Raw genomic sequence first — 27,457 nt, 5'->3', positions numbered from 1 at the left:
TATATATTAATAAATATTTTAAAATATCTTTCTATTTCATTGGCTCTACTTTAACTCTGTAGATGCTACAGTTACATTGTCTAGCTGCTACTTAAAAGGTGGTAACTAGATACTAGAATGTAGAGCTTGGCATTGTATGTTGATGGTTAGGAATAATTTAACATATGGATGCTTTTCTAAGACATTGTTAGTATGCTGTTATCTGATTTGTTATAGAGCTCACTCTTTGTAGTCTAGTAACTGCCAATATCTGATAATTCATTAACTTTTCCATATATTACATTTAAACTTTCAGTTGTTTATAAGGTTAGGAAAAATTTTGTTAATCATTTGCCAAAGTTCAGCACGTGCTTTGGGTTTTAAAGTAGTGTGAAAAAACAAATTGCTGTCATGAAAATGGGATTCCTGCATACACTTTACAGATTAGAGGTAACTCCGAAGTTGAAAAATTATTCCTGATATATTTATTTTTTTATTATTTAGGGAGTCTCAACGAGATTTTTAAAAGGCTATCAAATATTTGGTAAGTACATATTCTCCATGTTAAATACTTTGCATGTTACTTAAGTTTACATGTATATTACATTAATGGCATTTATAATAATAGCCTGTGTAAATTATAATTTATATTTCTTTTAATTTTTACCCAGTATTGGAATTTCTTCTCTTTATATTCTGATCCTCTTCTGATTCTTTCTACACATTGCATCAAGAAAATTCTTCTAGCATGCAGGCTAAGTATTAAAAGAGTTCAAAGAAAATAGTAGCCTTCATGGGCAGAAATGCTAATACTTTGTGAATGAAACAGGATTTTCCTCACTTGAGATTTTTGTAACAGTTTTTGATTAGCTGTTGATACGAGTACAGATATCAAGATTCTTCAGCCATCCCTTGCTCTACTCCTTACATTAGGTCCAGTTCATCACAATAAGCCAATGTGAAGACTCCGATCAGACCTTATGCTGTTTCCTATTTGGGCCACTCCAGTTTCTTTGTAATAACATTATAATATGAAAATTTGATAAGGGCCTGTAATTAAGAATTTCATAAACTTTTGATTTCACTAGATAGTGCTTTTACTGTTTTTACTTTTTTTTTTTTTTTTTTTTTTTTTTTGCGGTACGCGGGCCTCTCACTGTTGTGGCCTCTCCCGTTGCGGAGCACAGGCTCTGGACGCGCAGGCTCAGCGGCCATGGCTCACGGGCCTAGCCGCTCCTCGGCATGTGGGATCTTCCCGGACCGGGGCACAAACCCGCGTTCCCTGCATCGGCAGGCGGACTCTCAACCACTGCGCCACCAGGGAAGCCCTACTTTTTAAAATTTTTGAGTGAAAGTGGGAGAATTAATCTCAGAATGTGTTTCACTTCACTATATAGGATTTTAGAGTTTTGTGCTGTGGTGATTATATAGGTGTAACAATGCTTTGGTTGGTTACTCATGATAGATTTAAAAATTTTTGGATATACTTCAACAGTGAGGGGAAAGTATCAAGTGGCATATGTAGATTTTGATTATTTTAATATAGTAATAAAATTTTTTTAAGGATGAATACATTTACTTGATTAGCTAAAGGAAATTTCCTAGATACATGAAGAAATATTTAATCATTAATTTCTTTTATTATACTTTTTATGTATTTGAAACAATAAATATTCAACTGAATGATATTTCTAAAATTCTGTAATAATCATAGTTAATGTAAGTATTCAACAAATTATACCACTCTATTTACTGTATATTTATAATAAATATAACATTTTTAGGAGCAAATGATGTTACAAAAATCTCTTAAACAAAATTTTACTACTTTAAAATGTGGTAACTGATTTCTGGTGATGTATTAAGTGGAAAAAGCAATTTACTGCTGTCTTTTCCCCCATTGATGCAAATATTTGAGTTAGTTTGAGTGAACCATATTCAGAGTTGTGTATTCATTACTGCTATCTAGTTTTAGACATCTCCCCCCCCCCACCCCCTAGGCAACCAGTAATATACTTTTTCTATGAATTGTGTATTCTGGACATTTCTTATAAATGCAATCATACAATATTTGTCATTTTGTGTCTGGCATCTTTCACTTAGCATAATATTTTCAAGGTTCACCCATGTGGTAGCGTGTATCATTTATTTTTATGGCTAAAAAAGATTCCATTGTATACCACATTTTGTTTATCCATTCATCAGTTGGTGGGTTGTATCTACGTTTAGGCTATTAGGAATGCTTCTGCAGTGAACATTCTTGCATAAGTTTTTGTGTGCACTTACGTTTTCATTTCCTTTGGGTGTATACTTATAAGGGGCAGAGTTGCAGGTTAGTATCGTAACTGTGTGTAACTCTGAGGAACTGTCAAAATGGATGCACTGTGTTACAATCTCACCCCAGTGTATGAGGGTTCCAATTTCTCCACACTCTTGCAGACATTGATTGTTACACTGTCAATCTTTTTTGTATTTTAGCCATCCAGATAGATGTGAAGTGGTATTTCATTGTGGTTTTGATTTAGATGTGAAATGGTATTTCATTGTGGTTTTGATTTTCATTTCCGTAATGACTAATGATGAGCATTATTTCATGTGCTTATTGACCATTTACATATGTCCTTTGGAGAAATGTCTCTTCACATCCTTTGCCCATTTTTTAATTAGGTTGTCTTTTTATTGTTAAACTATACACGTTCTTTATATATTCTGGAAACTAGCCCCTTATGAGATAATATGATTTGCAAATACTTTCCCCCATTCTGTGGATTGTCTTTTCACTTTCTTTCTGGTGTCCTTTGAAGCACAAAAGTTTTTAATTTTGATGAAGTCTGATTTATCTCTTTTTTTCTTTTGTTGCTTATGCTTTTGGTGTCATATTGCAAAATTATCTTTAAATAAATATTCATTGATAGTCTAGGTCTGTGACAAGGTTTTAATTATCACAGGGCTGTAAAGCATTGACATTTCCTGTGTTTGACAGCCAAAGCCCAAAGGAAGCAATTATCCTTGTATTTGTGCTTCAATTCCTCAGCTAATTGTTTTAAGCAAAACATTATGTTTTGATTCCATGTGTTGCCATGAAAACGTTAGCTGTGTGTGATATGTTTATTGATATTGGTCTCATGAATTCATAGTTAGTTTTTTAGATTGGAGAAGAACTAAGTATTTAGTTTATATGGTGTTTATTGCATATTTGATTTCATACCTTAATAAACCATCGCTTTTTAGGCTAAGAGTATTATCAGGGTTCTTTTTAGCTTTCCTGTGAGGAAAAAATAGATTTTGAGAATCTTATTGATTTTAATCTTGTGCAGGTTATTTGTAGCAGTGATATTTTGATGTTTTTGTAAACCTACATATGGAATACGTATATTTTTCTTCTGCTTTATTAAGTATGTGCCTTTTTAATTTTTATGGGACCATTTTAGTTTCTTATTTTTTACATTATGTGGTTTTTAAATCAACTGGAGGCATATTTCAGGATGTATTGGCCTGTAATGTCTAATTCAGTTTTTTAGAAAAATGGCATGTGACAATGAAGTGTCACTACTCTTAGTAGATTGGCTTTCTGTGTAAGGGCAAGAGGTTGTAATACAGTATAACAAATATATTTTTATTTGGGGAATTTACTTTTGTATCTTTCATATTATCTAATAGTATTCTGTGTTAACTTCAGGTTAACCAAAGTCTATTTTAATGAAATTTTATAGAGCTAAGATCATTGATATTCTTCTTGTTAGTTGATTTGAAATCATAGTGTCCATTGATGAACAGTCCTTAAGTGCCCATTGGATGAGTGATATTGTTCTTTACATTGATGTGTGTTATACTATCTGTGGACATTTTGCAGTGGAAAAGGAAATAAAAACTGACATCTCATTCATGGTGGTATTAATTGTGGTGGTATTAATTGTGATAAAAATAAGGAAAAGATTTAGCTGAGAGAGTTACCTCCTCCTATGGTTATATGTCAGATATGGTGATTAAGAGGATTTTGATGATCTATTTATGGCTGAATTAAGGTGAAATGGCTTTTGTGCACTATTCTTTCCCCCTTCCCTTCTCTTGTTCTAAATGCTTATTTACTAACATAATAACTGAATATATATTAATTCTCTTTGAGTATTTATATTTGAAATGAGGTTTTAATATTAGTAGAGACCTCTTTTTCTTGCAAGGGTAGGAAGGATTACCCTTTAGTTAAACCACTAATTTGTCACTAAAGTCAGTAAGGCCTGCCTTATACTACAGGGGGCAGCTTCTCAGCACATATACTAGAGTTTGCCATTCCGCTGATCCATAATACCTTGGAGATATTGGTCAGGGTTGTATGGATAGAACAATTAAACTATTCTTCATCAGAGGGGTCTTTCACTACTTGCTTTTTTTTTTTTTTTTTTTTTGCGGTACGCGGGCCTCTCACTGTTGTGGCCTCTCCCGTTGTGGAGCACAGGCTCTGGCCGCACAGGCCCAGCGACCATGGCTCACGGGCGCAGCCGCTCTGCGGCATGTGGGATCCTCCCGGACCGGGGCACAAACCCGCATCCCCTTGCTGTGCGTGGGCTTTCTTTCTGTAGTTGCGGCGAGCGGTGGCTACTCTTCGTTGCGGCAGGTGGGCTTTTCATTGTGGTGGCTTCTCTTGTGGCTCTAGGCATGCGGGCTTCAGTAGTTGTGGCACGTGGGCTCAGTAGTTGTGGCTCGCGGGCTCTAGAGTGTGGGCTCAGTAGTTGTGGCACACGGGATTAGTTGCTCCATGGTATGTGGGATCTTCCTGGACCAGGGCTTGAACCTGTGTCCCCTGCATTGGGAGGCGGATTCTTAGCCACTGCGCCACCAGGGAAGTCCCTCTTTCACTACTTTCTAATCTCAGGAAAGCTCAGCTAGACTTGAATTATTCTAAATGTCACACTGTTTTTTGCACAAATGTCTGAAAGCTATCGCACAAGTAGTATGACTTTTTTTTTCTCCCAATACAGTTACTGTAGTAACCACATCATGCAGAGAAGTTTTCCTAAAAGCTTTTTCCTTCAGAACTTACTTTTAAAAAAATTTTTTTAATTTAATTTTATTTACTTTTTTTATACAGTAGGTTCTTATTAGTCCTCAATTTTATACACATTAGTGTATACATGTCAATCCCAATCGCCCTATTCATCACACCACCATCCCCACCCCCCCACAGCTTCCCCCCCTTGGTGTTCATATGTTTGCAGAACTTACTTTTTAAATGAAGACTTAATCCAGATTAACTCACATTCAGTCTAGTAGCCATCTTAATTTTATTCTTATTAATATCTAAGATTTCCATTCTCTTGATCTTTCTTCAGAAATTTCTCAGTCTATTAATCCAGGGGTCCCCAGTCCCCGGGCCGGGAGCCAGTACTGGTCCAAGGCCAGTTAGGAACCAGACTGCACAGCAGGAGGTGAGCGGTGGACAAGTGAGCGAAGCTTCATCTGTGGTTCCCCATTGCTCACGTTACCGCCTGAATCACCCTCCGCATCCCCATGGAAAAATTGTTTTCCACAAAACTGGTCCTGGTGCCAAAAAGGTTGGGGACCACTGTATTAATCTAAAGAGTTACAACCGTTCATTTCTTCTGTTTTATCCCCTGTTCGTGGACTGCTTTATTTTGCTAGAGTGATATCAGTTTACTGTCTTGAGAGGTTCCTAGTATAAATTCACATCCCCCCGGCCCTGCCCCAGTATAGCCTCAGTGCTTCTTGGTCATCTTTATCTCTTTTTCATCTTCTATTTCATTCCACATTATTAGTTATTTGGAACCTTTCCACTCTCCTCAAATGACCAGTCCTGTCCCTATTTGGCTTATTCTTTCTTCATTTCATATTTTATACTCTTTCTTTCCCCAGTCTAAGTTTACTCAAGGAATAAAATGTTTTCATTTCTTTCAAAAGCTAACATCTATATTCTCAGTCTTATTCCTCCTTTCCTTCACTGGAACCTTGTTATTCTTCCTTTTATGCTCCATGCCGGGTTCTCTGCCTTATCACACTAAATCTTGAAAAATATCTTACTTCTACTATTTTCCTATCTTTCCCGTTATCACTGAGCTTGTTTGATTTATAGTTGTTGACTCTAGGTGTCCAATTTCTCAACTTTTATTCAACTACCTTCTGCAGTTTGACTATTGTTTCTACTAGTGTTCTGCTTCCTCAAATGAAAGTAAACCACTTTTCTTACCTACCCAGATAGACATTGGTTAGGTTGATGATAGAATGTTCTGTATCATCCCCCAAATAAGACTGAGTTCCAATTGCTAATCTGTGTCTTTTCTTTTCTCATCCTGTCCTACCTTTTTCAGCATTTGGTATTTTGCTTCTCCTTAACATTCAGTTCTCCCTTGTCTTCTGTAATACTTTAATGGTTTTTCTACTACCTCTCCAACTAAATGCTTGCTTTCTTTGTTATTGCTTTTTTCCTTTACATACCCCTTATGTATAAACTGGGTTGAAGCTTTGCTCCTCCTCATTATATATCATTTTTAGGAGGTGGTCTCTGCTTTTATTATGTAAATTATCACAAATTTGTGATGACTCACAGATGCCACATTTTCCTTTATTACGTGTTTTACTTGAGTCATTAGGTCTTAAGCACCACAAAATTAAATTAATATTTCTCAAGCTGAAAATATTGCCTCGATATATGCGTGGAACTCAGTAAATACTTGTTGAATCACTGAATGACTCATCTTAGTCTCCCGGTCTGTTTAGTCTGTTCTTTTTGTTTTAGATAACAATTTTAACCATTCACCTATTCTCATATTGCAAGGCTTATAACATCTTTGACCACCTCTTGTCTGTGCTGGTTAATATTAGTTATCGTATTTTGGTCCTAAGCTTAACTAATGAGGCAGATGATATTCCCATTTGCAGATGGTAAAAATAAGGATCACAGAGGTTGTGATTTGCTTATAATTTCACAGGTAGTGGTGGAGTTGAAAATTAACATCTGATTCCTTATCACATGTTTTCTGGTTTTCACAGAAAACATTCTAATGATAAAAGCAGTATGATGGACAAGAAATTATTGTCAGTGTACTGTGTGAGTTAAGGTAGAGAAAACAGGAAGGTGGGAATACTTTAAATTGTTACGTGATGAGATGAAGTCCTAATTTGGTGGGAGGAATGAAAATCAAGGATGTGAGAAGTTTGTCCCTGAAGATTAATAGAATTTTGACATCTGTTAGTGATGCAGGGATGCCGGTAAAGTATTGAATGATCCCTCAAATAACAGTGATAAAATCCGGATAAAATATTGAAAGAAAAACTATTTAAAAGCAGCAGAAAATGACCAAAAGGAGACAGAAGTCAGCTGAGAAGTTATCCTTTAAAGCCTGAAAATACAATGTGTAAGAGTTGTACATTTGTGGTTTCCTTGCTTTTGAGTGCATCCCAACCTCCTGTATTTCCAGTAGTACAGGACAGAAGTTAAATCTAGCCAAGTAGCTGGAAATTTATTGAGGGAAATCCTAGAAGCAAGTGAACCACTGAAAAGTAAACAAAAACTGATGGAATTTTTTGCCAGCCCACCACCATTACAAGCAATTCTAAAGGAAGTTCATCAGTCTGAAGGGAAATGGCACCAGATTTCAAGTGTTATTTACAGGAAGAAACCAACATCAAAAATAGTGAGTAATTGGGTAATTATAAAAAACTATATACAGTTGACCCTTGAACATTATGGCATTAGGAGCACCGACCCTCCACACTGTTGATAATCTGAATATAACTTTACAGTTGACTCTCTGTATCTGGGTTCCGCATCTGAGGATTCAACCAACCATGGATTGTGTAGTACATATTTAGTGAAAAAAATCGATGTATAAGGGGACCTGAACAGTTCAAATCTGTGTTGTTTAAGGGTCCACTCTGTGTGTGTGTGTGTGTGTGTGTGTGTGTGTGTGTGTGTGTATATATATATATATATATATATATATATATATATATATATATATATTGTGCGGTACGCGGGCCTCTCACCGGCGCAGCCTCTCCCGTTGCGGAGCAACAGGCTCTGGACGCACAGGCCCAGCGGCCATGACCCACGGGCCCAGCCGCTACGCGGCACGTGGGATCCTCCCGGACCGGGGCACGAACCCGTGTCCCCTGCATCAGCAGGCGGACTCTCAACCACTGCGCCACCAGGGAAACCCTCCACTGTATACTTTTATTATTAAAAAAAAATTACTGATTAAAGCAAAACTTATAATACTGTATTTTTGGGTTTGTAATGTATATATGAGAACAACAGCACAAAGTTGGGGGTGTTGTGTTCTTGTATTTCTCTGATGTTAATGTTGAGCATCTTTTCATGTGTTATTGACTATTTGAATATCTTTGGTGAAGTATCTGATCAAGATTTTAAGAATTGACATATTACACAGTATTTAATATAACATGTCATAATAAGACCTATTATGACAAATTGACGTACTAAGCAATATTTAGTCTTTTTTTTTTGGCTGCACTGTGCGACTTGTGGGATCTTAGTTCTCTGACCAGGGATTGAACCTGAGCCCTTGGCAGTGAAAGCACTCAGCCCTAACCACTGAGCCCCCAGGAATTCCCAACAATGTTTAGTCTTCTAACTTATGAACATGGTATATCTTTCATTTATTTAGATTGTTCTTTCATTTCTCTCAGTAATGTATGGTAGTTTTTTTTTCTTAAGGTGGTAAAAAAAACTGAACTCTGTACACATTAAGCAATAATTTCTCATTTCCCCCTCTCCCAGGCCCCAGTAGTATCTAATTTACTTTCTGTCTGTATGAATTTGCCTATTTTAGATATTTCATACAAGTGTACTGTCATCCAGTATTTGTTCTTTTGTGTCTGGCTTATTTCACTGGCATAATGTTTTCAAAGTACATCTGTGTTGGAGCATGCATCAGAATTTCCTTCCTTTTTATGGCTGAATGATGTTCCATTGCAGTATTCCACATTTTGTTTATCTGTTCATCTATTGATGGACACTTGGGTTGTTTTCACTTTTTGGCTGTTGTGAATAATGCTGCAATGAAATTTGGTGTACAAGTACCTGAGTCCTCTTTTCAGTTCTCTTGGGTGTATATCTAGGAGTGGAATTGCTGGGTCATATGGTAGTTCTATGTTTAGCTTTTTGTGAAGCTGCTAAACTGATTTCCATTGTGGCTTCACCATTTTACATTACCATCAGCGATTTACAAGGGTTATAGTTTCTCCACATCCTCATCAGTGCTTGTTATTTCCTATCTGTAGTACCTTTGTGGGGCAGATTCCTTAGGATTTTCTACATAAACAATCATGTGAACAGAGACAGTTTTACTTCCTTTTTGATCTTTTTGCTTTTCTTTTTCTTACCTTTTTGTTTGGAATTTCTACAATATAATGTTGAATATAAGTAAGGAGAATAGACATTCTTGCCATGCTCCCAAACTTAGGGAGAGTATATTCGATATTTCATTATTAAGTATGTTGTTAACCATAGGACTTTCATAGGTACTCTATCTGGTTGAAAAAGTTCTTTGCTGAATGGTTTTGTTTGTCTGTTTTTAATCATTAATGGTATTTGATTTTATCACTGACTTCTGCATCTATTGCCACAATCATATAGATTTTCTCTTGAACTATTAGTGTGGTTGAATTACATTAATTATTTTTCATGTTCACTCAACCCTGCATTCCTAGATAAACTTTACTTTGTTAGACTGTATTACTGTTTTTATGTATCACTGGATTTGCTGAAAATTTTGGCAAAACTGGAAAGTGTCCTCTTTTCCTCTATTTTGTATACTACTGGCATATGTTTATATGCCAAATATATAGTTTGTGTAAATCTGGCATATGTTTTCCTTAACTGTTTGGTAGAATTCACCAGTGAAATCATCTTGGTCAAGAGTATGTTTTGAAGGAAGGTTTTGGATTTATGGATTTTTTATTCTTCCTGGTTTTATTTTTTTATGGGTAAGTCAGCTGTTTTAGTAATTGGTGCTTACCTGGTTAATCCATTTTTCTGTTATGAAATCTGGTTACTGGATTGGATTTTTTTCTCTCTTTTCAAATAGTAGTTTTATTCCTCATTTAGTTTCCTTGGGTTAGTTACAGTAATGAAGAGAGCTACATCTTAAGTATTTAGTGATTTAAAAATATGTAAATGGACTTATATATACTACCAAGTGTAAAATAGATAGCTAGTGGGAAGCAGCCACATAGAACAGGGAGATCAGCTCGGTGCTTTGTGACCCCCTAGAGGGATTGGATAGGGAGGGTGAGAGGGAGACGCAAGAGGGAGGAGATATGGGGATATATGTATATGTATAGCTGATTCACTTTGTTATACAGCAGAAACTAACACACCATTGTAAAGCAGTTATACTCCAATAAAGATGTTTAAAAAAATGTAAATGTATAAATTGTCTTCGGTTCACCCATGTGTCACCTAGGTTTTGAACTGCTTTTTCCTCCCTGTTTTAATGTTTTTGCTTGGATGCTAAAGAGGACTTTAGTTCATTGTAGTTTTGTACTGTAGGATTCTTATAATAGCTTTTTGTGTATATGTCTGTGTGGTCCTATGTTGTAGTATAGTCTTGCCAGGGAAAACTTGATTTTGCTTGATTTAAGGTCTGGTAAATGCCATTCTTCCTCCTGTACATTTACTGCTACCCCAGCACAACCTTATATATAATAAAAACAAATTTCTTTCCTAAACTGTAATGTGAACTTTTGATCTATAATAGTTTTAACCTAACTCACAGTATACAGAGTAGGCAAATGTGAAAAATACCCAGCTGGTTATTTGGCATATGGCAGTTTAATAAGTTAAAAAAATTCCTGTTATTGCCTATTTTGAAATTGCATAGTGTTTTGAACTAACTAGTGTGATTTGAACCTAAATTTTAATGTGAGGCACGTTCTAATCCTGCTTCTCTCACTTACCTTTCTCACTGTGAATTTCGTAATACTTTGATTATATTCTTTGTACTTTATTAGAGATCCATTTTTTATTTTCTGTTGCACTTTCTGAAATTTGTTAGTAATTTTTTTTTCTTCTCCTAATGTTACATAAGATTTGAATTCCTGGGACAAAACTCTGGTAACAGTGGGTAATTCTTTTAATATTAGCACTTCTTTCTCTCATTCAGTTATGTAGTTATTGCCTGGCAAATGTCTGAAAAGATCTTTTAACACAAATTTAAAGATTTCTGTAGGTATAAGTGGCAGACAATTTGTTTGGTTTTGGCTAAAGTAATCTGAGCTGGGGATATATTTCATTTAATTTGGGTGTAGTGGTATATATTTATATGGAGATCAGTCATGACCATGTATAATTGTAGGGATGTGTTCTTAATGTCCAGTGGCTCTAGCCATTGAGACAGGAATGTATAAGGCTAGAGCGCATATACATTATGAAAGTGTCCTGCGATGGTCGTTACTAGAAGTATGAGTACACTACTAGTAGCAGCAAAGGAGAAACTAGGTTTGAAATTTACAAAGTCAGAATCAAGTCTATGGAAATGTTTACAGATACATATCTAAAACTGTAAGATTAGGTTTTCATCCTACTCATTCAAAATGTCTGTACTCCTGTATAGAAAATAATACATAATGTAATGTGTATATTGTATATTCACCAAATATTTTTCCTATTTTAGTTGAAATAGCATATTTAATAAAATTAAAATATGTGATTTCATCTGCCTATTGGAACACTTTAGTAAAGCAAGTATGAAATAATAGACTTCTGATTTGGAAGTATGTTGAAGGTGTATTCTTTTGTCATATTTACATTTATTTAAGAATTAAGATAAAATTTAGATTAAATTAGTGGAATATGAAACAAAAATGGTTAAAGATGTGCCACAAGTAATTAGAAGTTATTCTGACATTGCAAAGTGAATTGTGACATAAAAATGTTTTGATCATGCAAAAACAGTAATTCATTTAAGAGGAAAAAATATAAACAGAAGTAATAGGCTCTTGGTTTTTTGATAGTCCAATTAATGAAAATGAATCTTATGAAAATATTGGAAAAATATTTAAAGAACTTACTTGTTTGAAACCAGAATCTCTGATCAGTGAACATAGCATAAAACTCATAACCCACCAAGAATGACATTGATGATTGTCTTATCATCAATGAATGTCTTAAATTTAGGGTATGTAAGATTAGTTACTGCACAAGAAAACTTGAATTGAAATCTCAAGTTTATATATGAAAGGAGCGTGATAGGAGTTCCTCATATTTGTCAACTCTCTCAAAAATTTACACGACATTCCCAATAACAGGTTGTGAAATTTGAAGTTTGTAAACTTTGAATAATAAAAAATAAATTACGATAAACTATGCTAGAGGAAAGACTAAATTATCCTCCTAATCTCTGTATAAGAAACAGTATAAAATTTTGTCACATGAAAAGCCAAGCAAAGATTACTCAACCAAAAAATGAAGGAATTATGGCATAACAGAATTGTGTCAGACATTTAATTAACGTGTTATTTTTCTGGATTTATTTATGGTATTTGTCAGTCTTTTAAAAATTAGTATTTTGTTATTTTTTCACATTTCAAATATGTATTCACTTTCATTTCTAATTTTGTATTTGTAATTTTGTATTCTTTCTTTTAAATCCTCCAATTTTTAGAAGCTTCAGGCCCCTTAAAACTTAGATGTGCCCCTATTAAAGGGATAGAGCACACACAGATGCAAGTGCAGTCTGATGGGCTTGGCGAGGGATGGTTTAGAGAGACTGTCTTTCTGAAGAGGTGGCACTTGAACAAAGATCTGATTAAAGGCATGGAGAGAACCTTATGAGGGTTTGGCGGAAAGAGCAATTCAAGTAGGGGCACTGTTGTGGGAATGTCTGGTATGCTTATTAAGAGGAGGCAATGAGGTTGGAGCCCAGTGGTTGGAGATGAGATTGAAAAGGAAAGCAAATTATATACTTAAAGCAATTATATATGGCCTGGACAAAAATTTAAGGAATTTAGATTTTGATTCTAGTTATAATAAGCTTACCATTGTAGAATTTTTCACATTTTCAAACTGGCAATGAAACTTTTTCAAGTGCTCATTTGGGGACCCAGTTTGCTTTCATCTTTTAGGTCCTTCATCCTTGTGCTTTATTTTCATGTTCCAACTGCATTAGGAAGGAGAAATAATCTGCATACCCACTCTCTTAAAATGCCCAATGCAGAACGGCACACATAGTTTCTAAAATTCATTTTCCTTTGATGAGAATTTAGGTGTAATTGTAAGGCAGAGTGCCCTGCTACATTGCCGTTACTATGGAAGGCGAGAATGAATTTTGGTTAGAAAATTTGTTGTCACTACCACATTAATACTTAGGTGTTAGGACCTAATATCTGACTTATTCTGACTTCTTCTTAGGATTCCATATGAAGGTTGTACTATAGTTTAATGTTTAGCCATTCTCTTATTGCTAGATTAACGTAATTTTTAAGTTCTTGGTATCATAAGCAAGGCTGCAACAAGCAACTTTGTTATGTTTACTTGAATATTAGGGTAGCTAACAAAAAGTATAATTGCTGTATAATAAACATTAAAAAAATGTAATAGATACTGTGAAATTGTCCTTCACGTGTTACTCTCGTCAGTGGATGGGTATATCCATTTCACTACCTCCCCATTAATACTTGATGTTGTTTTTGATAATCTTTTAACTGAAAAATATATTCTCTTTGTTTTGGTTTGCATTTTCTTAATTATTGGTGAGGCTAAACACCTTTTTGTAAGTTTTTGGTAATTCTTTCTACTGTGAATTGTCTACTTATATATTCCCATTTTTTCTATTAAAATTGTCTTTAAAAAATATAATCTGGTTATCATTTTAATCCTTTGGATTTTCCGTCTCTTTCAAAAACATTGTCCCAGTTTTTTGCCAGTTAAAAAAATTTTGTTAAATGGTGTTTTATATCGTACGTGGTATTTCTATATTGTTTCAATATAGAAATGGAAAATATTGATATATTACTGGTTTCCAAACTACTCTGTGGAAGCAAATATTTTACAGATTCTATAGACTAAAGTTTTTTAGATTAAAAACATCTAATGTTTATTTATTTTCTCCTTTTTAAAAAATTTCAAACCTACAGGTGAGAAAATAATACAGTGAACACCTGTATACTCTTCACTTAGACTCAACCAGTTGTTAACATTTTGTTAATATTTTGCCACATTTTTTCCAGTCTGTATCTCTATTTCTATTCATACCCATATCTGCATTTACATATATACATATAATCTTCTTTTGATTACACATTTAGAAAGTAAGTTTTGAGCAAGCAGGTGGTTGCCAGAAGGGAGGAGGGGGTTGGAGGAAAGAACTAGGTGAAGGCAATTAAGAACTACAAACTTCCATTTGCAAAATAAATGAGTCATGGGTAAGAAATGAACATTGTGGGGAATATGGTCATTAACTATGTAAAATCTTTGTACAGTGACATATTGTAACTATACTTAACATGGTGATCATCCTGAAATGTATAGAAAAACTGATTCACTATGTTAACAGGAACGAACATAGTGCTTGAGGTCAGTTATACTTCAAAAACAAACAAACAAACATACATACATAGAAAAGGAGAACAAATGTGTAGTTACCAGAGGTGGGGTATGTGGGGAGGGTAATTGGATGAAGGCAGTGAAAAGGTATAAGCTTCCAGTTATAAGACAAGTACTAGGGGTATAATGTACATGATAAATGTAATTAACACCACTGTGTGTTATATATGAAAATTGTTAAGAGAGTAAATCCTAAGAGTTCTCATCACAAAGAAAATTTTTTTTCCTGTTTCTTTAATTCTGCATCTATAGGAGATGATGGATGCTCACTAAACTTACTGTGGTGATCATTTCATGATGTATGTAAGTCAAATCATTTTGCTGTACACCTTAAACTTATACAGTGCTATATGTCAATTATATCTCAAAGCTGGAAAAAAAAAGTTTTGTACGTTCTGACATTTAACTGCTAAATACTAAGCATGTTTGATATAAAAATAAGATTTTTGAAAATGTATAGCAACAGTATCATTATTGTACCCATGAAAATTAGCCTTGATTTGATAAAATCTAATAATACTGTCCATTTTCAAATTTTCCTAACTGCTTTCTAAAGATTTTTATAATCCCCACCCCCATCTGCTGCCTGCCCAATCTAGGATCTAATCCAGGATCACTCGTATTTGGTTATAATGGTTTTTTTAGTCTCTCTTAATCTGAAACAGTCTCTTGCCTTTATTTTATATTTTATGACACTGACTTTTTAAAGAGTCCCAGCTAGTTGCCTTGTAGGCATTTTTACATTTTCAAATTTTTCTGAGTATTTCCTTATGATTGGATTCAGGTTAAAACATTTTGGCAAAACTAAAACATAGGTGATAGTGTATGCTTTTCAGTGTATCACACATGCCAGTTTGGTTCATTATTGTTCATGATAAGTTTGATTATTTTCTCAAGGTGGTGATGGCCAGATTTCTTTATTATAAAGCTACTTCTCCCTTATCGTTTATAAGTAACCTGAGGGTGATACTTTGAGGCCATGTGGATATGTTTCCTACCAAGTTTTCATCCAACAGTTTTATCGTCTATTGATGATTCTTGCTTGAATCAGTTATTACACTGAGTTTTAGTGTTTATGGTATTTAAAAACACAAATTTAAATTAAACACAAATTTAAAACAGTTGTGGTATATCAAATTTTAAAGTGTTAGACACCACTAGTATATTAACTTGTGCTGTCAGAGCAGCTTTTTAAAAGCATTTCCTGCTTTCTTCTAAATGTATTGTCAATGCCCTCCAGCAAAGAGCACCAGAAGCATACCTGCAGTTGGACAAGTTGGGTGTACTACTCATTGCAGCAAGGGAGCACACACACTATGGGAGACCATGGGGTCCCAGTAAGAGGGTGTCAGGACTTAAAGGATTTGGGCTTTGGTTGAGTGATTTTGGGAATGGTCCAAGGTAGCAGAAGTCCACTCTGGATTAGGTACTGTCAAAAAGCGGGAACAGTTTTATGATTTCGTACCCCAACAAATCTTATCTATAGGGACAGCAGAATAAAGTGAGACTAGAGCTGTAATTGTTAAAGAAGCAGCATTCACTCATACCTTTTGCAAGAGGGGGATGTTTGGTATTTTGTGGCTTGGAGAGTGTTCATATTTTGCCTGTGTCCAGATGTGATTACTGAGTGGTCTTGTAGTCACGGTTCATCCTGATCAGAGTGACCATGTCTAATGCAAATGTTCTTTGAAATTGTTTTATGTTCAACAGAAGAATATCAAGGCTGGCAGATGGTACTAGGCAAGTTCCTGGATATTAGGAGTTCTTTTCCATCTCTCAGTGTCATTTAAAAGAAAGTTTTAAACTCACCAGTGTTTTTTAAGGAAGTTTTCCAACTGGATATATTCTGTATGTAAAGTTTAAGAATGATGACTCTACTGCATAGGTGAGGGGACTGGAGGGTGTGGGCTCAGCTAAATGTGGCTGAGACTCAGATGCATATACAGCTCCTGTGTTCTTTTTGTGCTTTGTCAATAATGTATATAGTCATTGTGCAGTTAATGAATCTGTAAATATTTCGAGCATATTGTATTACAGATAATATTAGTACTCATTTTAAATTTGGGGTGTTTAGTTTTATACATTTATAATAAGTTAACAGTTGTTGGAAACTGTTAGTGATTTAGCTTTGGATTGAAATGTTCCAATGTATCTTTTAGAAATTACTTATTCAGGTACTTATCTTTATGTATCAGGATTTTCTTAATATAGTCTAACCCATACAATACAGAAATAAATTGCTGAAACTGATAAAAACTCATGACTACATATTTTTACATTTATTAGACAGCCACATTGTTTTATTAATTCTCTTTATGTAAGTAAATATAACTTAACATAACTTTACACTAATAATATTGTTAATATCTTTCAAATATAGTTCCATTTAAGATTTTGTTTGCAGATATTGTTAATATCTTTCAAATACTATAGTTCCATTTAAGATTTTGTTTGGGAGGAAATGGTTGAATATCACTATCTTATGAATAGCATAAAGTAAACATTTTCTGTTTGTTTGGTATTGTTACTTCTTTAACTCAGAATCGGTATAGTACATATTTATTTATATAGTAATGTATATTTATCTGTATTACATCCCCAGATCTTGCTTTTGAGGATTTCTGACTTCTCCGAATCTATTTGTTATGGAAATTAGCAATTTTAGCTCCAATATAATTAGAAACTTTATGATAAAATGTAAATTCCACAGAATTTGTTCTGGATAGTAAAAAGAAAAATTTTAATGTTTTTGATATGACTATTTTAATAATATGTCGTACACTTTGCTTTTTTAAAAAGTAGCATATCATGACCATAGTTCATTTTTGGATAACTTAGGGTCCCATTTGAATCTCGGTTATTGTACAGGGATGCCATTGCAGAGAGTTTACAGTTTAACTCATCCCTGACTTTTCCAAATAGGCAAGTCAGTGCCCTAGGGCATTTTTCTTTCCGCATTCCCTCCTTTCCCCCTCCCTTAATACCTATTAAAACCATTGTTACACTCCATTTTATAGTTATGGCAGAAGGTTTGCCCTCCCCCATCCTTACCTATTATTATCCACAGTTGGAAGGTGTTAGTATTAGGGATTTATAAAGTATTACTTTCTGTACTTTGTAGTACAAAGAAAATTGGTGTTTTTATTGTAGTATTGATTGTGCTTTTTCAAACCACACTTACCCCATGGTTTGGAATCACTGCTGTATTAATGTAAGGTCAGTCTGCCTATGATATGATTCCCCATTTATCACCAGGGTTAACTGAATTAACTGCTGTCTATAAAAAGAATCTTAGGAATGACTATCGGGTTTGCTCTTTGCATGTTTTGGCTACTCTTGTAGTTAACTTGGCTATAGTATTGTAGCGACTTATTTGCCTCAAAGAGATATGCCCCAAAGCTTGATTGAAAAAAGTGGATCTGCTGATAGTTTTGAAAATATGATGATCCTGAAGTCATCTTTCTGGCTTGACTATTTTTCTCATGGCATTAATGATAGATGGGATGTTATTTTAGGTAGTAAAGTTATGTTGTAGTCTGAACTTGCTGTACTATTTTGGCTAGTAACTTAGCGGAGAATACCACTTTCTTAGTGGCGTGCAGGCTTCTCTCTAGTTGTGGCATGCACGTTCTTTTCTCTCTTCTAGTTGTGGTGCATAGGCTCCAGGGCACGTGGGCTCTGTAGTTGTGGCACGCGGGTTCCAGAAAGTGTGGGCTCTCTAGTTGAGGCATGCGAGTTCAGTAGTTGTGGCACACAGGTTTAGTTGCCCCGAGGCATGTGGGATCTTAGTTCCCGACCAGGAATCGAACCCACGTCCCCTGCGTTGGAAGGTGGATTCTTTACCACTGGACCACCACTTCTCACCTGTCATTTGGGGCTGTTTCACTGCACCTTGCAGTGAATATGCAGAGGAGTAACTAGATCCTAATTTCCATAAGTTGATCATGCCAGTTGGGGAACATTTTAATTGTGGTTGTCTAGCTATGTTAGGGCTGTTATTGGTTTTGCTTTCAGCTGTGCTACAAAGTGGAAAAGATTGAATTGCTTATCAATCTCTCATCACATGCTAAGACTTTCCAGTGACCCATAGAAGTGACATAGCAAACCAAACATAACTGGGGTGGTTTTCCAATCACAAGCTCCCACCTTCCTCTCTCTGTCTCTCTCTGTCTGTCTCTCTCTCCCTCCCTCTTTCTCTGTTTGATTTTTGGACTTGTTTCTTTTCATACCCATACTGTAAGCAGTGCTTTCCAGTTAGAAGTCAGTTGACTCTTAACAGAGCTGGTTTACACAGAGATGGGACTAGGGTAGCAATCCAACATGAGATTATTATGCTGTCATTTTAAAATGAGCAAATGGCTGTTTATGAGATGGTGGTTTGTCTAAGATAGTATTGCCTACTGAGGTTTGTCTGACCTGGAGCCCAGATGTGTTGATTTCCTAATAATGTCTCAGTGTTATGATGGATCATGCACATCTGGATCATTCTTTTCAGTTGAGTAAGTTGATACATATCTTTTATCTCTGAGAGTTAAAAATATTAAAAAAGTCAGAAATTTATTAGTCACTCTCTCTGAAGGTGAAAATAAATGTGCCTCAGAAACTAGTAAAGTTTATTTTTGACCACTGTGTCAATCTGCTTAGAAAGTTTATTTTAAACATCAACTTACAAAAGTCTCCTGAACTTTCTCCTTTTTATGGTGTTGGGGAGGATAAGAGTGGTGGAGAAGTCCAGTGGAAACTGAGTACCACTACCGTTTTCCTTTACCTTCTAACCAGAAATCTTTCCTAAATTCCACAGTTAATATCTGTATTCCAGCTCCAATTCTCAGGTGTCCTACAATTCAGTTTAATTCAGTTTGGAAACTATCTATCGTTAATGTTAAATCCCACAAGTTAAAGGGCAAGGTTTCCAACAAAACTGCCTTTACTTGAGATGCCAGTCACAAGTGTGTTCCCCAAGCTACCTGCTCTTCTGTCTGACCTGTTTACAAATTCAGAGGTTTGTACAACTAGAAAGATTGGATGATTCCCTAGAATGATTCACAGAACTCGCTGAAAACTCTGTACTTATGATTATACTTTTATTTTAAAGGATACAACTCAGCCAAATGGAAGAGAGGAATAGGCAAGGTCTGGGGTGAGGGTAGGGGCCATATAGAGCTTGCATGTCCTCTCCTCACGCTTTCTGTGAATGCCACCTCCTACCATATCAATGCATCCACCAACAAGGGAGATCCCTTAAGCCACAATGTTTAGTGTTTTTATCAAGGTCTTATTATGTAGGGGTAATTGATTAAACCATTGGTTTTGTGTGATCGAATTTAATCTCCAGCCCCTCTCCTGTCCCTGGAGATTGAGAGGTGGGGCTGAAAGTTTTTCTGGTGACCAACCCCCATCCTGAAGCTCTGTAATACCACTTTTAGTCACCTAATTAGCATAAACTCAGGAGTGGTTGAAAGGGGCTTTGACAGAGGTAGTGTCAGAATGGAAGGATTGTACCTTTAATTTGTGCATTCTGACACTAACTCTGGTTAGTATCAGAATTGAATTGAATTGTAGGACACCTAGTTGTTATCCGAGAATGAATAACAAAAGACACTTTTATCACTCAGGAAAGTCACGGGCTTTTGCCGGGAACTGGGGCCAAAGACCAAATACATATATTGAATGTATTTTAAATTGTATTACAGTGTCAGTGTAACATCTTTAATCTTTCAAGTTGTCTTTGGTATTCTTTACTTTGCAGACTGTTTATTAAGATTCTACCAAAAAAATAGGTTTCAGATTTTAATTTCTCTGCTTCATTTCCATGTTCTAATTTTTAAATTTAAAAAGTTTAGTTTTATTTAGATGTAATTAATGCATAATTTGATGACTTTTGACACATGTATGTACTCATGAAGCCATCACCACATTCAAGATGAATATATACGTCATCCCCAAAATCCTCCTTATAACTCTGTAATTCCTCCCTCCCCTCTCCCACTTTCCCGGCAAACACTGATTTTCCTTTCTGTCATTACAGGTTAGTTTGTATTTTCTTGAATGTTATATAGGTAGAATCATATAATACGTCTCCTCTTTTCTCTGGCTTCCTTCCCCCAGGTTAATAAATTGGAGATTTATCCATATTGTTGGATGGACTATCAATACTTTGTCCCTTTTTATTATGGAATACTAAAATTTTGATTTGATTTTGATACGTCACAATTTGTTTTCCATTTACCTGTTGCTGTGTTGGGTTGTTAACAGTTTTTGGCTATTGCAAATCGGCTACAAACATTTGCATGGATTTTTTCATGTGGACATGTGCTTTCCTTTTTCCTCTGAGTGCAATAGTGGAATCATATAGTAGGTATATGTTTACCTTTATAAGAAACTAGTCCTTTGTGTAACTGTTTGAGGTTTTTCCCTGTTTGTGGCTTGCATTTCATTTTTTTTAACCAATGTCTTTTGAAGTTTAGAAGTTTTTCATTTTGATGAAGCTGAGTTTATATCTTTTTCTTTTATATTTCATGCTTTTTTGGTATATTGTGGGAGGTTGACTAGTATCCCCAGCCCCAAAAATGTCCATGTCCTAATTTCCAAAATCTGTGACTATACTATCTTATGTGGCTAAAGGAACTTTTCATATGTGATTAAGTTAAGGATCTTGAGATGGGGAGTTTATCCTGAATTACCCTGGTGGGCCCAGTATAATCACAGACTCCTTAAAAGAGGGAGGTAAGAAGGTCAGGGCAGAAGAAAGAGATGGGAGACTGAAGGTAAGAGGTTAGAGTGGTACACTCTGAAGATTTAGGAAAGGGCCAGGAGCTAAGGAATGAGGCAGCTTTCTAAAAGTTAGAAAAGGCAAGGAAACAGATTCTCTTTTAGAGCCTTTAGAAAGAACACTGGCCTGCCAACACCTTGATTTTTTTTTTTTTTTTTTTTTTTTTTTTGCGGTACGCGAGCTTCTCACTGTCGTGGCCTCTCCCGTTGCGGAGCACAGGCTCCGGACGCGCAGGCTTAGCGGCCATGGCTCACGGGTCCAGCCGCTCCGCGGCATATGGGATCTTCCCACAATGGGGCACGAACCCGTGTTCCCTGCATCGGCAGGCGGACTCTCAACCACTGCGCCACCAGGGAAGCCCCAACACCTGGATTTTTAGCCCACTGAAACTGATTTTGGGCTTCTGACCTCAAGAACTGGAAGAGAATAAATTCATGTCGTGATATGCCAGCAGCCTTGTGGTAATGTGTTACAGCAGCCCTAGGAAGCTAGTACAGAAGTGGGCGGAGCTGCTGTAACCAATATCTGCACATATAGAAGCGACTTTGAGATTGGGTAATGAGTAGAATTTTGAGGAATATGGTAGGAAAAGCGTAGATTGCCTTGAATGTACTGTTGGTAGAAACATGGATGGTAAAGATCCTGAAGATGAGGACTCAGAAGAAAGTAAAGAAAGCCTATAGCTTCTTAAAGAAATGCCAAAATGTCATAAACAGAATTTGGTGGAAACATGAACATTAATGGTACTGCTGGTAGGGGCTCGGAAGGAAGTGCACATGTTATTGGAAACTGGAGTAAAGGGGATCCTTGTTAGATAGTAACAGAAAGCTTGCCTGACTTTTGTCCTATAGTAACCTAGCTATCTCTCTTCTGTCTTGCCTTGGTAGAGTAGCAGTCATGTTTGTATAAATTTTGCTCTTCTTTTATGTACTTGCATAAAGTACTTCAGTTTTAATTAAAGTGACAGATTTATATTTTTATATAAATTAAATTTACATTTTAACAAAATGTCAGGATTTTTCAGAGCAAACATCTTAGTAGTAGTAGTAGTAGACTATGCTTATTCTTGAGATGTCATTATTACTGGTCTTTTTGCAGTTTCCCTTTGAATAAATGGATATGCAAAAACAACTTGCTGTAAAACCCTTAATTTCTGGATTTTCCTGATGACTTCAAGAAATCTATTTTTCAAAACATAATTTTAACTTACCATTTTGAACTAAAATGGCTATTATAAAACACGTACCTTGGTTTTAATGTATATATGCTCATTGAAGAAAAATATTTAGAAAGTAGAAATGTATTGTTTGGTAAAATAATTTTAAATGATAGCTTTTGTTAATGGTTATTATTTATTAGTATGATACAACTTATAAATATCTGTGCATTCAGTCTTTACCCTGTTCTTGCAAATCTTTTTCTTCTGTATTCTAGGGTTTTTGTTTGTTTTGTTTTTGGAGGGAGGATATATAAAGTAGTAATCATTACTATATTTTCAACCATTGCCACGTTGAAACTCAGTGTTTAAATTTGAAACTAAAGTTAGTGCTATTTAAATGTGGAATTCCTAAATATTATAGTTCCCTCTTCTGTCTTTTCAGAGCTATTGCACCACGTTAAATGTTTCAAATTAATTTCAGCAAGTGTTTGAAAATTACCAATAGCCTTAAATTGCTGTTTGATTCTCTGGAGTTAGAAGGACTCCTGTGTCTGCCACCTCAAATCTCTAGTATTTCTGTTAAATTTGGAATTTGGAATAGTCATTATCAAAAATTATTTGTGGGAAATAGGAAAGATTGGGGTACAGGGTAAATGACATAGTGAAGAAGCATATAGACAGTTTCAGGATATAAGAAAACTAACGTGGTTTCTGCAAGTCAGTGGCATGAAAAAGAGGGGCAGGGGAGTTGCTCTCAAATGAAAGAGATGTGAGAAACAAGAATCACATACCAAGAGTAGTTCTTTTTGGATTCTGTTTAGATCACATTATCTAAAATAGACATTCTTGAGGCAGTCTTAGAAATTTGAGTATTGACTGGTATTAGTTAATACCTTGGAAGCTTAATTTGATAAGTGTGATAATAGTGATTTTGTTATTATATAAGGCAATGGCAAAATTAAAGATATGTGTGTGGGTGGGGGAAGGGAGTGACATGATATCTGGGATTTACTTTAAAAATACCTTAAAAACAAAAACAAAAGACAAATATAGAAATATTGATAATATCTTGAATCATATTCCTAAATCTTTAAAAGTATTATTTATATTTCTAATAAGAAAAATGAGGCTTTTCCCGGCCATTTCGTTCTTCTTCTTTTTTTTCTCCTTATGATTTATCACCATCTCCTATAGTAAATATCTGTTTTGTTGTTGTGTGTCTTCTCCTGGAATATAAGTTTAATGAAGGTAGGAGGGATTTTTATCTGTTTTGTGCATTGCAACTTCTTCATTACGTATCCCTGCCTAGCACATGGTTGGTGCTTAGTAAATAGTTGAATGAATGAACGAATGGGAACTAAAGCTCTTGAATACTGAGGACATGGGGTTTGGCCAAAGACAACTAAGGAGAACCCCTTTGAAAATTAACCATGTGGAACTTACAGGGGAAAACGTGGCCTAGTACATTAAAATTTAAGGTGATAAGCCGTCTATCCCGTGTTAGACTATAAAGTCATAATATATCAAATATTCAACATATTCTCAGCAATAGGAGTTGCTATAAAGTAATTGTTGTCTTACTGTAATTTCTCTAGTTGTCTTTCATATAGTCTTTATCGTTTCTTCTCCCCCCAGTCATCTGTTTATCACATCTTGAGGTGTACAGCCATCCCTTGGTGTCTGCGGGAGGTTGTTTCCAGGACCCCCCCCAGACACCAAAGTTCGCAGATGCTCAAGTCTCTCATGTAAATGGTGTAGTGCAGTTGGCTCTCCGTATCCGTGGGTTCCACATCTGCCTATATGGAGGGCTGACTCTTTTATTTGAAGGCTATGTATTTCTTCTTAGGGGGAAAAAAATGATTTAAAACTAGTAATTTTGTACAGATAAGATGAATTTTAGAAACTGTTCTTATGGTTTATTTTTATGTTAGAATATATGTAATCTCACATTTCTCCTTTTTCTAACAACTGCTTTGCTCTCTTTTTCACTGTATATGTGTTTACAAGCTAGATTTTAATATCTCACTTATGAACATAATTATCAGTTATCTACTACTTTTAAAAAATAGATTTTAGTTTTTAGCATTACTGTGAGACACAGCTGATAATAATTGTACTCAATAATTAAGGTGACCAAGTTGAGTATTAAAATGACATCAGTGAAAATTCAGAAACTTTTTATATTTGATATTCTAAAACGAATGTTTTTAGAATCACTGCTTTTAAAATTGCTGAAGTCATTTTTATAAACCCAAACTGTAAGCCTTGACTGAAGGAAAAATGTGAGCAAAAATTTTTAGTCAGTGTCAACTTTTTTGTGTTTCAGGACCCTATTATACTCTTAGAAATTATTTAGGACCCCAAAGACGTTTGATTTATTTGAGTTATATTTCTCAATATTTAACCTATTAGAAAGTAAAACTGAGAAGTTTAAAAAGTACTGTATTCATTCTTTTAAATTCACTGAAAAATAACTGGTAATTACATGTTAACGCAATTAATATATTTTGGGGGAATTAGCCTTATTTTCCCCAAACAAAAAAAGTCAATAAGAAAGATGACATTGTCTTACGTTTCTACAAATGTATTTAAAGTCTGGCTTAATGAAAGATAGTTGGATTCTCTTATCTGCTTCTGCATTCAGTCTGTTAAGATATAACAAACCATGTTGTCTGAGGAAAACTTCATCGTATACTCATGAGAGATTGAGAGTGAAAAACACAACTAACATCTTAGTATTATGAAAATAATTTTGATCTCATAGACTTTATGTCAGGGTCTCAGAGACCACACCCAAGTCCATATTTTGAGAACTGCTGGAATAATTTCTCTGGGAAACTGTATGTGGCAATATCTTAAAGTCTTTAAAATGAAAGACAAGTTTTAAATATATAATAGTGTCAATTGAGTGTTTCTGTTCCATATGCTCTACTTTAGGGGAACTATTGAAGTTAGCGTGTGCTTACTTATGTATATATCAATACATTTGGGCATTGAGGAAGGATGCCCTGACCTGCAGGGCTGTGTTTGTAGATTTCACATGTTTTAGACTACCATGTAATAGAACTGGTCACCTTATTTCTTAGAGAAGTAGAAATTTATTCAATAGTAATAGATGGTTAAAATTTTTAAAGCAAGTTTTTGGTATTCAGAGTTACTTGTAATTAAGGGGCAAAGCACAACTTTAAAATGCAGTTAATTTATTAAAAAATAATCATGATGCTTAATGTCATTAGTGAGCAAATATTAGTGTTGTTTCCACCTCTTGGTGAATATAACTCTAGCCATACAAAGATAACTGTTAACTGTTTTTTTTCCCTAAATATGTTATGTTTCATTTTCTGAGAGTTTTTAAAGCTGTTTCTTTGTTGACTTGCCTTCTGCCTCCATCTGTATGCAACCTAAAAATCAATAGTACATTAAATTAGCTGACACAGAAGGAAAAATAATAAGTAAAGAAAATAGCACTTATTGCTTACATTCGATTTTAGTTATAACTAGTGTAAGATCCAGAGGGTATTGATGGGGAATGAGGAAAACGAAGCACTACACATCAAGTTATTTCACAAGTAGTAATCTATACTTTTGCATCTTTTATTTCATGGTTTTGTTTAGAAACAACATTGATGCTGAGTAGCTAGTAAAATAACTTACTTTCACTAACAGCATTTGGTGAGGATTGTTATTGATGCTTGTCTGTAATATTAGACACAATGATTTATTTAAAGGCTGTGTTAATTATAAAGCTAATAAAAACCTCATATTATTATGGGCATGCTATATATTTGTTGACAATATAAATTGCATGAGGTTTTAATGCTCAGTACATTGTCCTTACGTTCGGATGATGTACTAATTTTTTCATTACCTCTCTAAGCTTCCCAATCTCGCACATTTGCTAGGAGGAGTGCATTAGCAGCAATAAGATCTTTTTCTCCAACGTGTCTGACAAGCCTCTGAAAATGTGATGGAGCAAGCTATAGCTAGATTTTAGAAGTTCTTTTGTTAAATCATGTAAGAAACTTAAACTTACAGTACTTCACATTTTCCATGGTAATTTGCTCTTTCGATGAATAGCTGGGTAGCAGCAGCACAGGAAAAGCAGAGTACTTGGCAATACCAGCTCAATTGCCTCTGCAGATAAGGATTTAAAATTCTATGCAGCAGACAGTACCTCCAGCAGGCGAGTAAAAGGTTACTGCATTATTTTGCTTGTTTGTTTCCTTTATCTACAAGCGGATTTTTAAAAATGCAATGTGAAGTGCATGCCTGTTTTTAGATATTCTGGAAATTGATTTAAGTTTAACATGAATATCAAAAGGGCAGCGCAAGGTGAAGGAAGAGGCAATACTGGTTCTTTTTAGATTTAAACCAAAGAAGAAATTGAACATGAGATATACACAAATAAAGAACCTTTCAATGCCACAGAAAACAGGAAGTTTTTAAAATATACATTTTAATACAAGGTATTTCTTTTTAGTTTTTAGACTATCTTCCTCAAAAATGGTGCTGTTAACAGACTGATAATCGTGGATCTGTGAATGTTCATTAAGTTACAGTTGTTTGAAGTCTGATTATTTGGGAAGACTATAAAGTATTTGTATTAATGTGACCCTCTCTTGTCCTGTGGATTATAATTACATGGTATACATACATATATATATCTTTATACATTATTGGCAAAAGATACTAGAGTATGGCTAACATAATTAATACTGTTGTTTATGTTTTCAGGGTGGTTTGTGGTTTTTGAATCTTTTTAATGAGATGCAGGTAACCAGGTAGGAGAAGATTCAGTATCAAAACAACCAGGTTTTTGGTGGCTTTTCACTTATTGTCAATACCTATCTATGTAGTCACATGCCCTTTCCTTCTCATTTTAAACTCTTCTTACATTTATGATAGCAGGGGTCTCCTTGGATTCTCTTTCTTAGTTATTCTGTCATTATCAACACCACTGGTTTTG

The 27,457-nt window shown here is 35.0% G+C and overlaps 1 protein-coding gene across 5 annotated transcripts in view; it reads left to right on the top strand.

The window, feature by feature from the left end:
- FBXW7 (F-box and WD repeat domain containing 7) overlaps positions 1 to 27,457 on the top strand; it is a 205,975-nt gene that overhangs the window by 58,855 nt on the left and 119,663 nt on the right. For 4 of the 5 annotated variants that reach the window (XM_060012163.1, XM_060012160.1, XM_060012157.1 and 1 more), the window contains exon 2: positions 484 to 523. The exons of the other annotated variant lie outside the window; for it this stretch is intronic. The gene's annotated coding sequence lies outside the window, so the exon portion shown is untranslated. The remainder of the gene's footprint in view (positions 1 to 483; positions 524 to 27,457) is intronic. 5 annotated transcript variants of the gene reach the window in all.

This window comes from Delphinus delphis, chromosome 5 (genome assembly GCF_949987515.2).
Source record: "Delphinus delphis chromosome 5, mDelDel1.2, whole genome shotgun sequence".
In the NCBI taxonomy this organism is placed as follows: Eukaryota; Metazoa; Chordata; class Mammalia; order Artiodactyla; family Delphinidae; genus Delphinus; species Delphinus delphis.
The sequence above is the reverse complement of the archived record's forward strand: the minus strand, read 5'-3'. Positions and strand labels throughout refer to the sequence as shown.